At 39.0% G+C, this 7,687-nt stretch overlaps 1 non-coding gene and 1 pseudogene across 1 annotated transcript; one reads left to right on the top strand and one right to left on the bottom strand.

The window, feature by feature from the left end:
• Nucleotides 1-2,628: 2,628 nt before the first annotated feature.
• On the bottom strand, nt 2,629-3,128 carry LOC118667881 (annotated as a pseudogene).
• Nucleotides 3,129-4,790: 1,662 nt separating this feature from the next.
• LOC118668736 lies at nt 4,791-5,039 on the top strand. The gene has a single exon (XR_004971741.1).
• Nucleotides 5,040-7,687: the final 2,648 nt, after the last annotated feature.

Raw genomic sequence — 7,687 nt, 5'->3', positions numbered from 1 at the left:
ATTTAGCTACACACACACACACACACACACACACACACACACACACAAAGTTAAAATAAAAAGCAAAAAATAATTAAATAGATAATCAAAATAGTGGGTCTTCTTGGGGCTGGGTGAGAGATGAACCCAGGAAAAAGCACACAGGAGACTCCAATGGTCTTTGTGATGCTCTGCTTATGTGAGTGCCCTGATATTCATTTATTGTGTCCATTAGGTATGTTCTTGTGTGTGCTTGAAAATTTCATAATAATAAACTTCTTTTAAAAAAGAAACTAGAAGATACTTATATCAGAACAGCTTGTGCATGCAACAGGAATCTAACCAAGTTAGCTTAGAAAATGTATTGGCTCAATATCTGAGAATATTAGAAATCAAGATGGCTTAAACATGGATGGATCCTAGGACTCAAATGTTATCATCAGATTCCTCACTTGCTCACTCTCTCCTCTCTTGCATACTTCCCTCCATTGACAGAAAGAAGTTCCTTTGGTTTTGAGCACAAAATTTGCTCAGTTTACCTGAATATTTTTCATTGTTAATTGTCATTCATATTTAAATTATTTGGGTTACTTTACAATGAAATAGTAAATTAGTATCCTGGATAAATTGTTATGCCTCCCCAATGCTTTTTTTTTAAAATCTATAAATAAAGAACATTTCAGATTAAAGTTATGGTTTTCCTGTTTCCATAGCTAATTCATTTCAGACAATAATAGGGTCCTCAAGTTCATAGTCTCATAGTTTTGGAATATGTAGCTAAGTCTATAAAAGATGCAGAGTAAATTCCTGAACATGTGTTAATTGTGAAAGTTCCATACTAGCTCATCTTTTCAAAATTTGTACTATACCATAATTAGACAACAAATTCTAATATTCACATTTGTTTCTTTTGAAATATCCATAACCCAGAAAAAAGTAATTATGTGTAAATGACTAGATAAAATGTTTTCTTTTGAATTGGAAATGCGATCACTCTAAAAATCCAATCTCAAAAATACTGAGCTTCAAATTCTTACACTCGGAAAAAAATTACCAAGAAAAGAGAAATAAACAAAATAAGAAAAAAAGAAAGAAAAAGAAAGAAAGAGAGAAAGAAAGAAAGAAAGAAAGAAAGAAAGAAAGAAAGAAAGAAAGAAAGAAAGAAAGAAAGACAGGCATAGGGTGGGTGTGGGCTAGAAGGGGTCAATGGGGAAAAAAAGAGGGACATCTTTAATACTTTCAACAATAAAGATAATTTTTTTAAAAAAGAAAAGAGAAATAAGGACCTTTACATGATGAAATGAAACTACTTTTGTTTGTTGTTGCAATATTAAACCCGAATGGGCTCATGCAAATTTGAAGAGAGATAACTTCAGGGCTTTCCTGCTTTATTTCTGGTGGTATTTATACCTCCAGAAAGAGACAATAGATGAGATGACAATTACAGAGGGCTCTCATTGACAATGGAAACATTCAAGAAGATTTAAGCAAAGCACCTGAAAGGATAGAATTGGATCGTATTTCTCTTCTTTATAACTCTTAAAGATATATTGTTTTGCACACTGGTCCAAGAAGGAAAGAAATATTAAAAAGTAACTACAATACATTCAGCAGACATTATACATGCAATGTACCAGAGACTCCATTTATTGAGCTCTTATTATGTGCCATGGACATGTTAAACTACAGTATATGCAATTTCTTCCACATTTTTCTCTGGCTTAATTGAATTTAACTAGGACAAAAACTTCTGTAAAGGAACAAAAAGTAGATCAGTGGTTGCCTGGGGCAGAGGAGGGAGTGTAGATTGGATGCCATTTATTTTTGAAATTGGATTTTTGAGATTGATGGGCTTGCCTAATCAACAACAAACATTTTATAGTAGTCATTTACATATAATTTTCTTTTCAGGCTATGATTGTTTCAAAAGAAAAACATAAATTTAAGAGGGAACTTTTTGGAGTAATGGTAGTGTTTTAAAACTGGATGGTGGCTTGCGTGCTTCAGTGGTTGAGCGTAACCAAGAGGTTACGGTTCAATTCCCAGTCAGGGCACATGCTCAGATTGTGGGCTCATCCCCAGTTTTGTGCCTGCAGGAGGCAGCCAATTAATAATTCTCCCTCATCACTGATGTTTCTATCTCTCCCTTCCTCTCTGAAACCAATAAAAATATATTTTCAAATAAATAAAAAATAACTAGATGGTGGTTATGAATGACTTTTAAAAAGGTTTCCCCCCAAATCCTATGAATTTAAAAATATGGCCTGATGTGATACTGAAACTTTGAACTAGTGTTAAAAACGCTTCTATGTACCAGCCTTTACATGAAATAGGTATTTGTGCATAAAAAAATGTTTCTAAAGAACAATTACAAAGTTTGATCTATGTTTTCTTCACTTTTTATTTTACAGTTAATAATATATTGCTAGAATTTTTAAAACCCAAGCAAAATATTTATGTCTAGAATAAACATTTAATTCTATTTAGTAGACACGTTTTAAGGTGTCATGTTTAATAATTACAGACACAGATACAAAAACATCTATCTTAGTTCTTGCAATTTATGCAAATTTCATATAATTATTCTCTACAGAGAGTTCATTTAAAATAATTTTTTAAACTTTCATTTGCATTTATTTTATGCTGAATTTATTCCCGTGCCATTAGTTTTTGCTTCTTCAATTTCTTCTGGGGTATCTTTTTCTTCTGTGCCACCTACTCTTCTGGTTTAGGAACCATCTGCTCTTTTTTCAATAGGATTACCTCCATGTGGCAGGGAAAGCTTATGTGGGGGTTAATCAGCCCATGAGCTTTGTAAATTCTGCACCATTTCTTGGGGGTTTTATTCACCTAGATGTGCTCAATGACCAGAGAATCTACATCTAAACCCTTAAATTGAGCATTACTCTCTGCAGTAAAAATTCAGCTCTCTTTTTGGGCCTCTGACCCTGTGTCCAGCCCCAATTTTTTGCTTGGGCACACCTACCAACTCCACCATTGTAAGGACTGAATGGCACACTTTGCTCCTACAAAGGGACACCCTTCAGACGCTTGGTGGCTTTTTGAATATGCATACCCTTGATAGCCTGGGCAGTTTCACAAGTATTCTTAAAGTAAACATGAAGACTTAAATCTTTTGATTTGCATGATTTTGTACGATTATTTCAAGTGAATGGTGAGCCATCAAGCCATTTATAGGAAAAGCTAAAACAAAATTTCTTTAGCCCTGGCTGGTTAGCTCAGTTGATTAGAGTGTTGTTCTAATATGTCAAGGTTGTGGGTTTGATCATTGGTCAGGACACATACAAGAATCAACCAATGAATGCATAAATAAGTGAAACAATAAAGCTCTCTCAAAAGCAAAACAAAACACAAAACAAAGAAAACTTGCTTTAAATTATGTATTTTCCTCATTGTGAGTTACATAACATGATCATTAATATCATACCACAGAAAGCTACAACTTGATAAAATTTGACTTAATTTTACTGCAAAATGTTTATTCAACCTCTAGGTGTGTATCAGCTAAAATACAATAAAAAAGTAATCATTTGTGTCCTCAGGAAAGTAGGTGACCTCATGAACCCACATTTTAAATTTTCTCTCATTAATTGAGGTACCCTCATATCACAAATAGGAACAGGTGGAGTCAACTGTAAATCTGTGTTTATGTCAAGCTTGCCAGATGCTGAGAGAGAAGTTGCCACTAGGGTATAACGTAGGCTCCTCCAGCCCCGGGTGTTTCGCGCACTCTGTTAGCTTTGTAGCCATACTCTTCATTCAGCCCTCAGATCTCAGTTTTGGCATCTATTCTGGTAGAAAGTCTTTCCTCAGCTCCCAAGTTAGATCAGGCTCCTTTGTTGTACACTGTCCTAGAGGCATTCATTTCCTTCAGAGCATTTCTGTGGTTTGCAATTGTATAATCATTAAGTTAAATGATTATACAATTGCAAACCACAGTTCTACCCTAGAGGGGAGCAGAGCCTGTGTCTGATTTTCTGGGTCATCTCAGGCCTACCCTCAGTCCTACTCTCCAGGGAAGCAGAGCCCCTGTCTGGCTTTGCTCTTTATTGAAGACTAGAGGCCCGGTGCATGAAATACTTGCACAGGTGGGGGGGTCCCTCAGTCCAGCCTGCACCCTCTCGCAATCCAGGACCACTGGCTCCTAACCGCTTGTGTGCCTGCCTGATTTCCCCTAACTGCTGGCCTGCCTGATTTCCCCTAACCATTCTGCCTGTCTGCCTGATTGCCCCTAACTGTTCGCCTGCCTGCCTTATCGCCCCTAACCACCTCTGCCTCAGCCCCTGCCACAATGGCTTCATCCGGAAGCACGTCTGTAATGATGTCCGGAAGGTTGTTCAGCTGTCCAGTCTACTTAACATATTACCCTTTTATTATATATATCTCTTTCTCCTAAGAAGCACCTGGCACATAGCAGATGCATAATGTACACACTGAAGAAGGAAAAGAAAAACACACTAGATTTATTTTCCTAGAGCCACCCTTCCTCAGGTCCAGCCAACCTTACTAAGAGCAAATGGGACCCTGGCTGGTTTGGCTCAGTTGATAAAGCACAGACTGAAGGGTCCTGGGTTCAATTTCAGTCAAGGGCACATATCTCGGTTGCAGACTCAATCCCTGACCCTGGTCCGGGTGGGTGCGGGAGGCAACCAATGGATGCGTCTCTCTCACATCGATGTTTCTCTCTCTGTCTCTCCTCTTTCCACTCTCTCTAAAAATCAATGGAAAAATATACTTGGGTGATGATTAACAACAACAACAAGAGCGAATAGGGATGATTAAAGTTACATATTCAGTGCCCTAAACTAAGCACGTCAGACTTGCAGAAGAAGCCTGCACCAGAGGAAGCTGAGGATGACTGCGCAAAAGCCAGCCCTTCCACGTGCAATTTCCCTCTGATAGTTCCTGGGTACTGTTGCCACGGTGATAATGACTGTCCCGTGTCATTTCTATCCACCAACAGTAAGAGAAGCTTTGCAGTTGAGATATCATTTAGCAGACAGAGTGGTTCCTGTTGGACACTAAGTACTGCTACAAATTTTAAAATAAATAAATAAAGTTATGTATTTGGAAAGCCATCTGATTGTGACCATATGCCTGGAAGCAAGTCCATCAGATCTGTTCTGGAATTTAAATTTTCAGGGGATTACACAGGAGGACAAACCCTTGGAGATGCGGCTGTCATCTGGAAGGACTGAGGCCCTGTGGAGATGGGCTGCCAGCTTTTGTTCCATTGGGCCCTTTGGGTCTATGCCAGGGGTGGGCAAACTTTTTGACTCGAGGGCCACAATGGGTTCTTAAACTGGACTGGAGGGCCGGAACAAAAGCATGGATGGACTGTTTGTGTGAACTAATATAAATTCAAAGTAAACATCATTACATAAAAGGGTACGGTCTTTTTTTTCAATAGTTTTATTCATTTCAAACGGGCCGGATCTGGCCCGAGGGCCGTAGTTTGCCCACGGCTGGTCTATGCTCTCTGAGATATGAGTCTCCAACTTTAAATCCTGTGAGCTACTCCAAAAATTTTTATTTTTGCTTAATTTTGCCCGAGTTCATTTCTTTTGCCCAATAGCCAAAGATCCCCAGCTGTTATATCTTCCCACTTCTTTTACTGTGATCAGATGTGAAGACTTCTACATTGCATACTTCTCAAGACTAGGGATTAATGCTGTAAGTTTCAGAAGAGCAGCTAAAGGAATATACTACATTTAACCAACGCAAATGCTCAAACTAAATGGTTGTTTCCACCTGTCTGGGTGGTTTTGAACTCACCCAGAGCACACCCTTTTCTAGCCACCCCCCTAGTGCGTCTCTAGCACACCTTCCTGAACCCCAAATCCTCCTTCATTTTTCATGTCTGAGCTGTGATGTGTGGTTCCTTCCAATGATACTTCATCAAAATTCAAACAGCTTTTTAAGCCTCACACCCCTAAAATAATAAAACCCCAGTCGCATGAACTCCCTCATTTCTCTCTAGGTTCTTACCTCCACCTCATCCTTCCTCCTTCCCTTCTATCAGAATAACAGACTCCTTCCCATCAAGGCCACTTGCCACCTCCCACTTGTCTGGTCTCTGTGGTCCCATCCTTTGGGTCACAGCTAGCATTCATTGAGCCACGGACAGTTCCAAACACTTGTGTGGATTACCTCTTTAAATTCTGAAAACATCCCTGTGAAGTTGAAAGTATTATTGCAAGTCAGGGAAATAAATCTCAGAGAAGTTAACTTACTTGAGTAAGTTCTGTAAACATTTGGTCAAGACAATTTAACTCCTGAGCATGTGCCTGGAATATTTTTCTGCCTCAATATTTTTTTTTCTACCTCAATATTTTTAAAGTTTCTCAGTATTGTTCAAATCAGCCCCCACCCCCACCCCCCAATGAAAAATTTTCTTGATTCTACATCTTCCTGGGGCCTTTTTTTTTTTTTTAATCTTCCATTTTTCACTGAATCCAGGTCCAAGAGCCACTTCGGCCACTTTTCAGCTTTTCTCCTACTTAATCGCTGCAGTACTAGTCATGCCAACCATTTCCTCCTTAAAATTTGGGGCTTTCTTGGTTTCCATGAAGCTTCTGACACTTGCTCTTTCTCTCCTTCCAGGACCACATCTTCTCAATCACTCTAATAAATTCCTTCTTTTTTCTGTCGACCCCTTAAACATTGGAATTTCTAAGAGTTTTATCAATAAAAGCCCGAAACTCAATTTCCCCCCACCCCATTCACATCTTTCTATCCTTATTCCTTGTTCTTGTTAAAGCAGCATATGTCACCCAATCTGCCTCTCCCTGTCTGCCCCCACACTCTCATCCAATGGTTAGAAAATCCTGGTAGTATTTTTCCTCTGTAGAAGTTTACTTTGGGTCTTTTAAAAAATATATGTTTTTACTGATTTTAGAGCGAGAAGAAAGGAGAGAAAGAGGAGAGAGAAAGAGAGAGAGAGAGAGAGAGAGAGAGAGAGAGAGAGAGAGAGAGACATCAATGTGAGAGAAACATCGCTCAGTTGCCTCCCTACGAACCCAGACCAGGGACTGAACCCGAAACCTGGGTATGTGCCTTGACCAGGAATCGTACTGGTGACCTTTCAGTACCCAGGACGATGCTCAACTCACTGAACACTAGCCAGTGAGTGTTGAAAACTGGTATATCTTCTATATCTCTATTTCACTTTTTAAATATATGCAGTAGTTATAATAACTTTTTATGTCATTCTCTGTTAATTTTAACATCTGTGTGGGTTCCCAGCCAGTTTCAATTGATTGATTATTCCTCTTATTGTGAACCATGTTTTCCTATTTCTTTGTATGCCTGGTCATCTTTAATTGAATGCCAGACGTTGTAACTTTTGCCTGTTGCATACTGAATATTTTTATATTTCTATAAATCTTCCTGAGCTTTGTTCTGGCATGCACTTAAGTAACACAGACACAGTTTGATCCTGTTAGGGCTAGCTTTTTTGATTAGTTAGGTAGGTCCCAAGCGGTGTTCAGTCCAGAGATAATTATTCCTTAGTCCTGAGACAAAACCTTCCTGTTTGACCTGATCTGCCCAGTGCCATGAATCATTGGACTTTCTAACAGTGCGGCTGATGGGAGGAGGTACTGCTCCTGGCTTTGCAGGGGCATCAGGCACTGTTCACTCTACACTACTTGACCTCACACGTGTGCTGATCAGTACTCTGTTCTCT

This window comes from Myotis myotis, unplaced genomic scaffold (genome assembly GCF_014108235.1).
Source record: "Myotis myotis isolate mMyoMyo1 unplaced genomic scaffold, mMyoMyo1.p scaffold_m19_p_13, whole genome shotgun sequence".
Taxonomy (NCBI): Eukaryota; Metazoa; Chordata; class Mammalia; order Chiroptera; family Vespertilionidae; genus Myotis; species Myotis myotis.
Note: the sequence above shows the minus strand (reverse complement) of the source record. Positions and strands in the feature narration are given on the sequence as shown.